The sequence below is a fragment of the Leguminivora glycinivorella genome, chromosome 1 (assembly GCF_023078275.1).
Source record: "Leguminivora glycinivorella isolate SPB_JAAS2020 chromosome 1, LegGlyc_1.1, whole genome shotgun sequence".
Taxonomy (NCBI): domain Eukaryota; kingdom Metazoa; phylum Arthropoda; class Insecta; order Lepidoptera; family Tortricidae; genus Leguminivora; species Leguminivora glycinivorella.
The window spans coordinates 243,246-258,888 of NC_062971.1; the positions used below are offsets into that span (position 1 = coordinate 243,246).

The 15,643-nt window shown below is 37.5% G+C and overlaps 1 protein-coding gene across 3 annotated transcripts in view; it reads left to right on the top strand.

The window, feature by feature from the left end:
* LOC125228588 (dystrophin) overlaps positions 1 to 15,643 on the top strand; it is a 701,009-nt gene that overhangs the window by 224,878 nt on the left and 460,488 nt on the right. The window lies entirely within an intron of this gene.

Here is a 15,643-nt window from a genome sequence, read left to right on the forward strand (position 1 = left end):
GCAAAGTTTAATATTGTAGACAGCGTTTGGTCACTAGAAGTATGACTGCATAAATAATAAGTACGTAGTAATAAGTAGGGACAGTAATAAGTGGAGACTCAGAAAATATGACATTAATAAATGTCACTTTTCACTCTCTACTACTACACTGTTGGCTACAATAACATCCTTTGGCTCGTCGGTTGGACGACATCGGGAAAATTGCGGGTCACAACTAGATGACACTAGTTCAGGACCGGGACAAGTGGCGTTCTAAGTAGAAGAGAGTCTATGACAAAACGAGCTGCAGCCCGCAGTCGGGATACCATCGATCGGCATGAGCGAAACATGTCGAGCGATCGACAATTATACGTGAGTGACCCGATTTTACATGTTTAATCTGTTTAATCTATGCTGAGCAGTGGGCGACAAAATGCTGATATGATGATGAGGAAGACATGTTGTAAAATTTAACACAAAAAAATAAATTTAAATTTAGACATGTAAAATTAACTCAATAAATAGTACTTAAGTGATTCTGATTTTAGTATCAGTCTATGAATTAAATTTGGATTACTCGTAGTTATTTTAACTAATGGTAACGTCAATATGGCATGGATAGATCACGCTGGCTAATTCAAAATCTTATTCGAGTTAATAAAATTAGAATACACCTGTTTATCCTTAAAATCAAAACGTATGTTCCGTTTTTACGATTCATAATAACTCAACAATAAATTAGACATAAAAACTAACGCATTCATACCGATGCAGCGAACTCCATTCTTGCTCGTATCCGCACCACACGACGCTTAATGAAGGCACCTGCCATTAAGAGGGGGGAGGGTGTAGTGATGTGCTGGAAATTTCCCGGGAATATTGTTACTATAGATGATGTCGTAAGGTACACAAGAAAGGATCCACTGCTTAAAAATTCCCAGTTTTATGACACGAATGATTCATCTGAAGCATGAGTTTGCGTCACGCAATTAGTTGGTATCGTCTTGGGTCGTCTCATATAAGTTTATTGTTAAGTTCCTAAATTTGTCCTATTCTGTTTCCGTCATCCATTCGTCTGCGTTAAAATGCACGAACACGAACAATATTTCAGATTACGCTTCGCAGTTGTTGAATTTAAGGTTCTAACTAAATTGATTGTTATTGAACTTCCGCTACGGATTCTACAATTTTGAGACCAAAATCACAGTTTCACAGTGCTTATCCTTTTCCGAATACACGTATCGTCCGTCTTTATGTAGGTATTAGTACCTATTTAGTACAGTCAACCAATTTGAATCTAGGCCACTGTAGAACAAAGGTTCAAAGGTGCAAAGGCACAGTAAACGTCAATGTGACTTCTTATGGCAAATAGAACATGGTTTAAATGAGACAGGGTTCTAGAGTGGCCTAGGATTCAAATTGGTTGACCGTACCTTTTTAAATTAAAATCTCAAAGTCTGATAGGCTGATTTTCCCAACTTTGAAGTCAAGCGACTCATTTGATTTTTTGTCTGTCCCAGCTTTAAACATTCCTGGTATAGTCCCATCACTATTTCGATTCGAGGTGAGAGGGGATAAGAATTCGTATACGACCCATTATAAAGTCTCGATCAGCGATCGAATGATAAGAGATTAACATTAATTCAGTCAAGTTGAAGCTAAGCGACTCATTTGACGTCTCATCTGTCATTGACCTGGGGGGCTACCATGAAGTGCTAAAGCCGTTCAGTTTAGGTTGAGAGGGAGGGACGGAGCTATGGAACTGCTATAGCTTCGTCCCTTTCTCTCAACCTAAACTGAACTGCTTAAGCACTTCATGGTAACCCCCTGGACATTCCCGGTATCGTCCCATCACTATCCCTGGGTGTGAGGGGGTAAGAATTCGTATATCAGTGCTGCGACCCGGCGCCGTACCGTCGGCATTTGACACCAGATTTTGCGTTCAGATGGCGTTTATTGTTGAATTGCGGAGAATGCCATGTCTGGATTAAGTACTTCATTTACCTGTGAGGCGTCTGGAAATATAAAGTACTAGCTTTTGCCCGCGGCTTCGCTCGCGTTAGAAAGAGACAAAAAGTAGCCTATGTCACTCTCCATCGCTTCAACTATCTTCACTTAAAAAATCACGACAATTCGTCGCTCCGTTTTGCCGTGAAAGACGGACAAACAAACAGACACACACATTTTTCCATTTATAATATTAGTATGGATATGTCTTGTAAATAATATCCTTGCTTAGCTAAAATATATTTCTCAATATAACATTATCCTAGTCTCCCATGCTACAATTAGCATTAGCATGTACGGTCCGAATCCTAGTAAGGGCATTTAGCTGTCCCTTATATTGCAAATACATATTTAGTTTGTCCTTAGTACAAATAAAGTACAACTGATTCACGCGCGATTGGCAGATGACGTCTTTATTGAAAATAAGATAATCATGACAAAATATACCTACGTTTTGATAATACGCTTCCTGTATTTATTCTTTGACATATTTAATAACGAATGTTCTGTTTAATGCTAATAATGGCTATTTGTTTTCCAGGTAAGATCCGGTCTGAAAAATACTTTGGCATCATTAGTAAGTGATTATGATTAAATATTTGAAACGTATCCATACTTTCCATGTAACTTACAATTAGGAGAAGAATACCGATTTCTAAGATATTTCTCCTTTTCGAGAAGTATTTGAAAATGGCGTTAAGTTTTTACCGTTTCGCACTTGAGAAAGTACAACTTTACTGTAAGACTATGTTGATTGTTCCGTCCTTATTCATATGTTTCTTAAAAACCTGACTATCTAATTAGTTTAATTATTTAACCTAATGCGTCTTTTACGTCAGTCTTCTAAATTTATCCTCAAAAACACATCATTCACGATTCACGGCAAAGCGCTGTGTGATATGACTTTGTCGTCGAAAACTTTAATATTGTATGAAGAGAAGTCGCCTTTCAGCTTTACTTTGACACAGTTCTAAAGTGCATTGTTGCATAATACACGGTTGGTGTAAACAAGGACAAAGGCACGTTTTAAGTATCTCTAGAAAAAATGAATAAAGTAAACTATAATGTTTAAAAATAAAGGAAAAAAATTAAAATCGTCAAGTAATTCAGGCTATCGATTGTTTACTGGTGAAACCCGATAAGTTGAACAAACTGGTTTTTGAAATTCGAACTATGTGCAATTTCTACAATGTTGATATTTCAAGGACAAATTATCTCGATTAATCGGGTTTTACCAGGAAACCCTCGCTATGTACATTGTACTGGACTATACTTGTAGAAAAATTATAATATTGTCTTCGGTTAGTGCGATAAATAGTTTCATAGTTTTATAGAATGTGTATTCAAAGATGTGTTGTTAAATCGTACGTGTACCTGAGCGAACGAAAGAATCCAATAAGCAAACCGCGAGCGTATCGAGTAGTTCGAGAAGTGGAATCTTGAGCGTTGTGAGGCTTTCAAGGCACAAAGGTGCAACTTTCCTCCGAGTGAAACACAAAAACTTTCACCACACCAACACGAATAAAATTCCAGTTGGGTAGCAGTCCGTCTATATGTTATGAATCAGCAAGCGAATCTGTCCCTAGTTTTCAGCCAACGTTACCCAAGTCCCATAATTGCCCCCAGCGGAGAAGCCTCAAACCTGCAATGATTAAAAGTGGAAAGTTATTCAGAAACCGGGCTATCTAGTCTAGACCAAGTTATAGAATAGACCAACTTAGTTTATGGTCCGAAGATTGAACTGTCTCAGAGTAAGTTTGGCCATAGTGTAGCTGCAGAAGTAAGTTATTTGATTATGTACGTTTTACAAATAAATAATAATTTAAAAAAAATTGAGTGGCACAGGAAACGTTTCAATCTTGGCTTGGATCAGATTATTATTGATTCATCATTTTCTTGCCCTTATCCCAGTCACTTGAGGTCGGCATGTCTTCCTCTTCCATACATCTCTATCTCATCTCGATCAAATTACTAGTGATTGTTAATAACATTTATAAAATTTACATAACGTTGCCGGTGCAGTCAATTTTCCAGTCGCTTTTTGAGTAAGTTAGAAGATTTTTAAGTAATATTCAAGCTTGAGAAACAAGTAGAGACTGAACACTTTTTATGGTTCTCTAAGTATAACATTTTTGTATAGTACATAAAAAATACAAATAGTGGACTTAATGCCAAAATGATTTTTCTACCAGTCAATCATGGAATAAACTTTCATGATGAAAAGCGCTGGTGGCCTAGCGGTAAGAGCGTGCGACTTTCAATGCGGAGATCGCGGGTTCGAACCCCGGCTCGTACCATTGAGTTTTTCGGAACTTATGTGCGAAATGTGATTTGATATTTGCCAGTCGCTTTTCGGTGAAGGAAAACATCGTGAGGAAACCGGAATAATTCCAATAAGGCCTACTAGTGCGGGGCGGAAACGGCTAATTAGTATGAGAGTACACTCCCTGCTGGCAGAAAGCAGAAAGCAGTAAGGGAAACATTGACACCTCGGCGTGTTTCTACTTCCATATTTTCTTATAAACCTATAAGCTATATACATGCCAAGTTTCATGCTTTCTGCCAGACCGGACTGTACATCTGGTTAAGAACTCGGACTATACTTATAGTTACCCTTGGGGTTGGAAGGTCAGATGGCAGTCGCTTTCGTAAAACTAGTAACTACGCCAAATCTTGGGATTAGTTGTCAAAGCGGACCCCACGCTCCCATGAGCCGTGGCAAATGCCGGGATAACGCAAGGAGGATGAAGATGATGAATCATGGAATAAACAAAAAAATCATGTTGGTGCATATATTCCTGATACAGATATGGATGGATACAGTAAAATGGTTCAAGAGGTAAATGTATTGCAGACTGAAACCATGCTAAATTTTCATTAAAATAGTTTTTGTTAATAGCGTAAATATAAAGAATTTTATCTAATGACAAACACTTTTAATTACTAGGAGGATTTACTCATATTTTTTTCACTGTGCCGCCAATAAATTAAGATCCGGAACACGAATAGTAGAATCCTGATTTAGTTGAATATTACGCTCGGCAAGTTAGTTACTTGAGTGGCCACTGCCAATGGATTGTTACTGTTAAATCTAATGGAGATGTTCATTATGACCATTTACATTGATTATTTATTACTAGATATTGATCAGTTCTGTTATTAAAGCAAGCTTCTTGGATAGCTTAACGATAACAGCATTATCGTCATAAATATCATCTCAAAGACTTCCCGTTTGGACATGGGCCTTTTCCAGTGATATCCACAACGAACGGTCTTCGTCCGCTCCCATCCATCGACTCTCTGTGACCTTATTAACTAGATTTTAAGAAAACCTAGTTATGTGTCTATGTTTTGAGGTTCGTGGTCGCCACGAATGTCTTTTGAATTATTGGATAGATTAGGTGTTGGTTGTGCATAGTACGAAAAGTCTTTCTTTTTTGTACGGTGTTGTGGCCGGGGACTGGAGGTACCTATGGTATAGTGCGCAACGCGGTTAATACTTAAGATGTATGTAACACCTCTGCAATTGAAGACGATCATAGGCTACGGTACAGCACTGAAAGGTTATCCATAGACGTTAAGTATTAAAAGAGAGGTTTTTAATGTTTCTGACAGAAACTTGCTATACTTACATAGTTATTTATTCAAGCTTGTAATTCTCGCAGTAATTATCCCCACCAGCCCTGGGCACGTAATCCGCGACCCTTCCAACTTCCCCGATTTATCGCGCGGACATTTTTCCCGGGCTTACCTAAGGGTTTAGGGTTTGCCGAATTTTGTTTAATGAAGGTTGCGATTTTCAGTTTACACGATACACGGAGGGTTAAAAGTTTGTCTTGTGTTGGACATTTTAAACCCTTTTCCGTACTTAGTGGGGCCACATAGATCATGTTGGTCGTTGGACGGTTGCGTTCATTTATAAGTATGAACAAAAATATCAGGCCCCGTAGCCGAATGGCATTTCTGCGTCGCGACACGAAAGAACACGACTAACTTATAGCTTTCAAATAAAAAAAAACTAAATCGTTTAGATTCATCCTGTCGGGAGCTACGACGCCACAAACAGACATACACACAGCCAGACAGACAGACAAACAAACAAACACACAGACAGACAGACAGACAGACACGTCAAACTTCTAACACACCGTCGTTTTTGCGTCATATGCTATAGCGGATTTTTTGTAGACCTATGAGAGATACACAATAACAAATTATACATAATTACTTATTCTCCGAGACCACGAGTAAAAACCGTGAAAGTACAAATCAGTATAACAAAGTCTGTAAATTTAGCTACGGATGTATTAAATAACTCTGAACTCCGGTTTGAAACAATCCACCCTTAAATTTAAAGCAAAGACTATCTTTTAAGCCGAACTTCACAAAACTGAGATCTGAATTTAGGAGCTTCCAACTCGTCTCAATCAGGCTAAGCCATAGATCACCTCATCTACATACCGCACGCGTAAATGTGTTCACTGCACCCTTAGCACATGATGGGAGTTCATATACAAGGTGCTCGCGAGGAACCCGCATAACTTGAACCACGCGTTTCTGAGGCCAAAAGAAAGAAAAAATGTTATATGGATTTTAAATTTTTTTTTGTTTTCTTTTTTACTTTTTTGGACGTATTTTCACATTAAAAGTAATTTTCCATATCCATAAAGTTGGCAATTAAAATGAGTTTCTTAATTTATTTTTCTAAAAACCACATTTTTGGAAGTTTTTCTTGTCACATTTTGACATCTATCAATGACTACTGGGAGACTATGCTCCAAAATTGCGCATCAGCGCCGTTAAGAAGACCTTTTCTACTGAGTAACAATACGGAAATGTTTTTTTTTTATTGGCAATAACTCTGAACATCAACATACAATCACGCCTGTATCCCATAAAGGGGTAGGCAGAACACATGAAACTACTAAGCTTCAGTGCCACTCTTGGCAAACAAGGGGTTGAAAGAAAACGAAACTGCGACATTGCAGTGACAGGTTGCCAGCCTCTCGCCTACGCCACAATTTAACCCATATCCCATAGTCGCCTTCTACGACACCCACGGGAAGAAAGGGGGTGGTGAAATTCTTAACCCGTCACCACACAGGCAACAGGCAACAGGTAACTCTGAAACTAGACGAATCTAGAAAAGTTCATAATATGACATTTTAGTCTTAAAATGTGACCAAGAATATGCCGTTAAAGTTATATGGGTTCCTCGCGAGCACCTTGTATATATATATGTCGGAGAATGACTAAAATGTGGTTTGAGACACGTTTTATGACGCTATATTTGACAAATAGAGCAAACAAGGGTTTACAACTTTGTACAACCTGGCTGGTATTCGACTGAGTTCTGCCAAAACGCCAGAGAGGACGCTATTGTCTAAAAGAACAGAATCGAAAAACAGATGATGAACAGATGATTGGAGGCTGCCGATCGAGCTGCAGGCAAAAATGGTTGAGGAGTGCTGGCGTTGTTGGAGGTTCTTCGGTCTAATCCGGCAGTTTGCTCGAAATAATAGGCGGGATGTAATCTATAACGTGTTTTAATGTGTAATCGATTTTGTGAAGTAAATTCTGTGGTATGGACATGGTATTTCATTGAAAAGCTCTCATAAACAACTACAACGGGTCCTGACAACGGTTCTGGTATGATACGCCCACGATCCGACATATATATATATATATTTTTTTTAATGTTAATTATTCGTTACAAATCTTACGCCAGCTCGAAATAGTTGGAATTAAAGTTTACAACAGGTAAAATCTATACAAAAAAAAATTGTTACAGGAGGGTTAACTGAAACTGACTGTCTGATGAAGCGAGTGATTTTTTTATTTTATTTGACAGTTGTGTTAAAAGAAACCCGCAGCAAACATAGGGAAAAAGTGGTTTCAGTCAAATCGCATGAAATTTTAGTATCATCATAAGAAAGTATGTAGAAGTATGTAGAATTAAGACGATACGGTAGGGGTCAATTCTCCATACAAACGCTCTCGACTATTTCCTCCCTGGTTTTTGAAGATAGAGCAATGATTTTTTTCAACACAAATTGTTATTATTTTTATCTATGTCGGACCGTTTTGATTTTTTTGATATTCTGCTTTTTAAAGATTCTAGAGCCAATCAAAATTTTCCAAAAACGGCCTTTTTCATTGTGGCGCAAAAAAAGGTGTGATACTCAAGATTGGTAACAATTAACCAAAAAAGCTAAACGGTCCGACATAGATTATTTCATTGTTATTCAGATTCTCAAATTTCGTTCCGATTGATTAAGTTTTGAAGGAGGAAAGAGTCGAGAGCGGAACCTCGATTTTAAAGATTTTTTTGAAATATCTTTTGACTGAGTTGTTCTTAATGAACAATTTTTTTTCGATAAATCTAGTTAATAACAGTTGTATATTTAACTAAAATTCCCAAGTTGAAAGGGGGACTCCTTTCCATTTTAGCATTTTCGCTACCGTATCCTCTTAAGTCTGCTGATTATTTTTTTATAAGGGCACAACTCTCTCAGACTTATACTTTCGAAAATAATTAATTTACATTACCATTAATATATGTACATTACCTATTTTACGTAATTCCTCCTCTTTGCTCTGTTTTGCATAGAGTTCGTAACATAGATAACTGATAAAATGAAAGTCAATGTGACAGACAGCTACATTATAAAGATGATTTATTATTTTCGATAATTACGTACTTAATTATAAGCACATTTTAATTAACCATATCCACCACGGCTAACTGCTATAATTCATCCGGTAATAGTGTCACCATTACGACGAATCAGTAATATGGGCGATACGTCTGCTCGTTTGCCTCCAATTACATAAAAAATACACGAGCATAAACGCGAATATAACTGACAGCTGGTGGGTGGCAATCATCTGAATTTGACTTTATAACGTCAGTAACTGTCAGTGGGTATATCATTTAGATATATTGATTTCTAAAAACACGTCGCGTAAATAGAAAAATATATACTTGATTACACAGAACTAGATAGAAGAAACAAGTTCATCTATTTGTATAGGGGCCGAGCGTGTCAAATTTTGTACTGAAGTTGTTTCTTGCCTGTAATTTTAAATATGTCTCAGGCTCTTGATTGTTCATAATTTTTGTGTTGTTGTAATTGAATATCACGTAACGAGGCATTTTTTATGTTTTGATTGACTTCAACTTACAAAAATTGACGCCCGAAAGCTGCAAGCTGCGATTAAAGACGGACAACTCAGTGGATTTCACTGAGTTCATTTGACACGCTAAGTAGATACGTTTGCTTGATCTATGGTATATATGACATCTGTGCTTGATTATTTCTGAAAGTATAAGTCTGAGGGAGTTGTGCCCTTATAAAAAAATAATCAGGAGACTTAAATCTACATCATACTAAAATTTCTTGCGATTTGACTGAAACCACTTTTTCCCTATGTTTGCTGCGGGGTTCTTTCCTTAAAACTACATCATCGTTATTTATGAGGTTAAACCTCCATAATATATGTGTTTTTCTAAGGTGTTTTCACAAGATACTCTTGTGGGCCGACACAGACATTCTGCAACTTGTACAGAGAGACTGCACGCGTGTTGAGTATCGCGTTGCATTTGTGGTGCAACGCCGTGCAGTCCTACAAGTAACACCTGGTTGAAGTACGTGAACATCTCACATGCTCGCTCTAGTGGCAAGTGGTCTGTGCTAAGTCGGGCAGCGTCGGCGGAACTTGATCAAGTTTGCAATTAAAACGATCATTATGCGCGCCAACTTTCCGGCCCGCTCACAAGCAAGAAAGTATCGTGTGTGTTTCATTATTGGACTTTCAAAGGGTATACAATGCTTAATAGAACAGAGACAGAGACTCAAATGATACGCATAATTATAAATTGTTTAAAAGTATTTGTGTATAAATGTGAGTGTGTTTAGTAAAACGTCCCACTTTGTCGATTACCGTTAAGGCGAGATTTACTTTTATCTGTATATGAATTAACTGACAAAGCGGCTTTAAAGCAATCGACAAAGTGGAACGTTTTTCCGTGCACACTCACAAATGTAAAACAATCATCATGCGCGCTAACTTCCCGGCCGCTCGCAAGCAAGAAAGTATCGTGTGTGTTCGGACTTTCAAATTATTAAGCAGAATACATACTCAATTGATAGACATAATTATAATATAATTACTTATGTCATACTGCATACCGCTAAATGATAACCAAATGTATAGTGACATTAATTATACATTTGGCGTGTGGCCAGACAATGATTCACTTTTGATCTATTGCTGTGTAGCGACATGCGATTACGCCAATTGCTGTAATTCATGATCTATCCTAGCATATTATAACAATTGAATTCGGAAAAATTCTCAGTATATTTATCATTTAAATAAGTAGCGAAAGGATGACAAAGATTTTATTTTATTTTTCTCTAATACTTGTAAGTTAATATTTTTTGGTCAAACTTGAAGTGTTGAAGATGCTTTTTGGTTTAAAATACCCTTGAGAACGAACTAACGGGCAGAATCATAGTTTATATATCTACGTTTTCACCTTCCCCATGTTGACACTTGCCCTTATCGGTAAAACAACACGTCACCTGAAACTATTTGGGCCCTTGTTCAAACAGGACCGAAAGTAAATGTTTTCACTATTAGATGTCTTCGGAATGTACACTTAGCCCACAGATCACGTATCACGAGATAGAGCAGTTGTTGGGGCTTCTAATACCTCTGACTTGGCAATCATACTCGTAAAGTGGCTTGGCTGGCAAATACAAATTCGACATGACAAAATATCAGATTCTCAAGTGACAATTGGTCATTTTTTTTTTTCAAAGTTGTCCGACCCATTTTTTTGTAACATGGGTATTTTCTACGCGATTCATACTCAGAATCAATACGAGGTCTTTCGATCCTGATAGGAGAAAAAAATTGTCCCAAGATTTCCATACATTCTTCAAACCCTCCATTTCGTTACCGCCATACAAAACGTATGAAAAATGGTAACGGAATTGGAAAAAAAACCTTGGGGCACTTTTTTTTTCCTATTAGGATTGAAAGAGCTCGCGATTATGAGTGGAAACCACACAAAAATTTCCAAATCCAAAAAAAGTGGGGTGGACAACTTTGAAAAAAAAAAATGGCCCAATTGACAAAGATGACAAACGATCATAAGCATTCAATAGTATTGTAATCACGTTTACGGGCAGTTCTTCTTATTTTATCTTGCTTCTCAATGCAACAAGCAAGTCACTGCTACTTAACGAGTAGAATGACTGATTTCATAAATATTTTGTTACGGCAGAGCTAAAAAAAATTACATTTTCCATAGTCCTCGCACATAACAATGCGTTATCTACTCGTACATCATGTTGTCTATGAAAGTCGAAACCCGAAGCCTTTGAACAGAGGCTGTCAAACGTTCTAGAACGTTCTAGAGTCGAGGGCGCTTTGTGAGCTTTTTGAGCCAGACGTTTTGGTACAATTTTATGCCTGAGCAGACTGTTGTGCATACCAGGGTTCCGTGATTGCCCTTTACTGGGATCTTCATGCTTTGAAGTCCATTTTAACCTATTGAAATCATTTCATGTAATACCCGATAAGTCCAAGTTTTAAAAGGACACCTTTAACATCAGTAATTTACCATAATGACAATTTAAAAAAGGCACTAGTATTCCTAACAACTCCAAGATTTGAACCTGCGAACTCTGTCTATAGTGTAAACAGCATCGGACTTTAGATCTACTCGGCCACCACCGCCGCCATAATTATATAACAGATGAACAGCATTAATGAAAAAGATAAGTTTTAGCTCAAATTGATTGAAATAGACTATTACTTAAAATTTATTTAGACTATCTACGCTCCGGGGTTATCGATAAATGCAATAAATAACTTGATATTCAAATAAAAATCATGTATCATCGCCCGTATCATACTTCCACTATTTCCCATTTTCTCCCCCTTAACCCGATCAATCTCGTAAAAAGCCAACTAAAAGGCGCCCCTGTCGCGAAATATAATAACCCCCTTCCAAAAAGCACCTCTTTTCGACTTTGACACTCGCTCGAAATATAATATCGCCGTAGACAATTCGATTGGGGAACTATCTCGCTATTTACAGGTGACGACAATCTAATCGTCGATCCGGTCTTACGACGTGTAAATGTCTATTGATGGCACAGATCACTTACACTTACTTACATTAGATGAAACTTTTACGATGGTTTGTGGTTCTGGGAGGACAAGATGTGCATTCATCGTAGCTCCCGAACGGATGAACCGATTTCGATTTAGTTTTTTTTTAAAGCTTAGTTAATCGGGAGTGTTCTTTGCCATGTTTCATGAAAATCGGTCCACTATGTCGCGGTCGGGGTTTTTTTTTCAAAATTTTAATTTTGTGGTTAGGTTATGGACTTCATTGCTTTGCCAAAAAGACGTAATATGTTATAGCTCAATCAATTTTATCTCTTACACGGAACTACAGAACCTACTTCACGAGCGGCGTTAGAAGTGAAAATAACGTTTTTTCAGACAATCCGTCGTGATAGATCTATAAGAATAGTATCTCTCAATGCTGTGTCTTATGGGAGATGATCTTTAGTTTCTCAGTTTATTGCTTGAAAGATTACGAGGGGTCGTGATAGTCGTGATAGCGGCACATTCGATTGGCACTTTCTTTACTATCACCTAGTTTTCGTGGGAAATTGGCCCGCATAAGTGCAAAGTCAATCATGCTATTAAAGTTTATTCTGTACTTTTTCCCGCGGCTTTGGCCCGCGTACTAATCTAATTTTGTTTTTCCATACAAAGTTTTGGACCCCCATTTCACCCCCTTAGGAGATGAATTTTGAAAAATCCTTAGTGCTCCTCTACATGTAATAAGGTTCCTACGAGCCAAATTTGAAATGTCTAGCAGTTTCAGCTGTGCGTTGATATATGAGTCAGTCAGTCAGTCAGTCACTTTCTTCTTTTATATATTTAGATAAGTTATTCTTCACTAATGTTTATGTAGATGTAGTGTAGGGACGCCTGACCGAAACAGCGGGCTGCCGATCATATGATGCGTTCATTCAAGCCAATTCCCCGGATTTGGAGCTGCAGATTACTGTCCCGGCTGCCCTCCCACACTTCTCTCCTCAAATCTTCTCGTTTTCCTGCAGAACAGAAGGACATCTTTAAGTTCGACATCCTTCATCTTCTCTCAAACTGTCCCTACCGAATGTACCAATAATGTTTTTAATATTTGACATTTCAAATTCTTGCTTACCTGTTTGATTTCATTGAAATGCATTTATTTAAAAAAAACTATTGTAATTTTCAAGTGTTGAGATAGATAGGGAAATATTACCTATAGTTTACTGTGTCTTGACTGATTGATTAAAGAAGACAATATACTTGGGGATAAAATTGATCATTGGATCCCCGGGAAGAGATCCAATGCCATTTATTAGTTACTAGCTTTTGCCCGCGGCTTCGCTCGCGTTAGAAAGAGACAAAAAGAAGCCTATGTCACTTTCCATCCCTTCTACTATCTCCACTTAAAAAATCACGCCAATTCGTCGCTCCGTTTTGCCGTGACGGACGGACAAACAAACAGGAACATCAACTTTCCCATTTATACCTCTAATATTAGTATGGAATGATTGATTTCTATACTTTCTACTACCTTCGCTTATCCGCCTCGAGTGGAAAGGCAGCTTTTCAGTGTATCGAAAATCGTACATTACAATCTTCTTCTAACGTACAGTCAACCAATTGGAACCCTAGGCCACTCTACAACCATGTCAAAATGACAAGCAGTAAGATGTTTCTTACAATCTGATTTATAACGTCACTATGACATAGTTCTACAGTGACCTAGGGTTCCGATTGGTTCACTGTACTTTCGTACATAGGAAAGATTCCCTTTATTTTTTTGTGATCCATCATGCAATCCCTCACCTTTCCTGCCAAAATACCGGTAAAATCGCAAGTCTGAAAGTTATTTTTTAATAATGGCGGCGCGTGCGCCATAATTGGCGATATTAAAAAATGGAGGCTCGCTATGCGCGTAATTTTTATTAAACTGTCCATATTCAGGATTAAAGGATTTTTTGCTGAAGTTATTGTGTCGTGTTTTTTGGAAATTGTTTCATTGAACCGGTGTATTTTTTATGGAATGCATTTCATATTTTTTATTGCGAAAATTTGGCAAGTACCTAAGGGATTTTGGTCAGTTTTCACGGCAGAAACATCTACAAATCGATGCCACTATTAGGCTTCCAGAGACGTGATTTCAAAGACTTGAAATAAAAAAGATTTTTTTTTCCGGATTGACCTACCTAACTAGATCGAATTCTATTGAGATTTTCATTACATCTTAGTGGTATAAATTCATATAATAAAAAAAAACTTTTTAAACTGAATTGGCTCCAGATTCCTACGTTTTAGTAGACGCGGATAATCTTCGAGGCATTATAAATTGCGAGAGAGAGCGTCTCGCAAAATAGCTGTCTTGCTCCCACTTAAGTCCCATCTACCCTATCACTGCTATCGCAAAATATATTTTATTATTGAAGTATAAGGTTGGTATTATGAATGTGATAGACAGGCGCTTGGGCGAGAGAAGGTTTGTGAGGATTTGCTTTAAAGCTTATTTGAAGGATGTCGGTGTCGGTTCATAATATTGCATTTGAAATAGAATACACTGAGGTTGGGTTTTTGCACAGAGCTTAAGTTTTGTATCGGTTTAAAATATTTTTAATTATTTCTTCCGTCTTGCTTGGCTATACGACGACGCCGATTTCGCAAAATAGAGAATCACCATTTTCTTTTTTTATTTCACCCCTTTCTTCTCGTGAGTGTTGTAGAATAAACTTTGGGCTATGGGTTCACCCCCTCTCGGTTACCTCAGAGTTACCGCCTGTCAAAAACGCGAATAGCCGACCTGTCATATCTCACTCATACAAGCATGGTACGCGTTCACCTACACGAGCTTAGAATGTGTGCTAGGAACGCGCCTCTTTCATATATTTGATCGCCAATTCGCCAGTGTCCGAAATGTGGTTCTGTGCTGGCAACCTGTCACTGCAATGTCACAATTTCGTTTTCTTTGAACCTCGTATTTGCCAAGATTGGTACTGAAAGTGGTTTCATGTGCTCTTTCTACCCCTTCATGGGATACAGCCGTAATTGATTTAGATAGATTTAGATTTCTTTATTTCATGATAAAAATTACACTATAAATTTGCTACATGTCAAAGTTATGTTTATCTTCTCATCATGATCGTCAAAAATTACATAATAAATTCTAAATAAAAATAATTGTGTCTCCCAATAATGTCTGTATGTGTGTATTTTAAAAAGTATTTTTTTTTTTACATTTATTATGAAGAAATTATTTATTAGCACACTGTAAACTCTCGAGTTAGTGGTACCTAGGTTTATGGATTCTTAATAATCTCGCGGACATCAAGTGTAGGTACTCCTGTGCTGCTCACAAGTAAATCTTGGGTTAATTTTTCAAATTTACTTATTTATACTAGTTATATGATTTCTCTCCATTCTGTAACATATTTCCCAACTGCGATACAATGTACTCGTACTTATACGTAGGAAAATATTCAATAATCCCGGATATCGGCGTTCGGTCCCGGGGGACTAAAACACATTTGCATTTTGCATT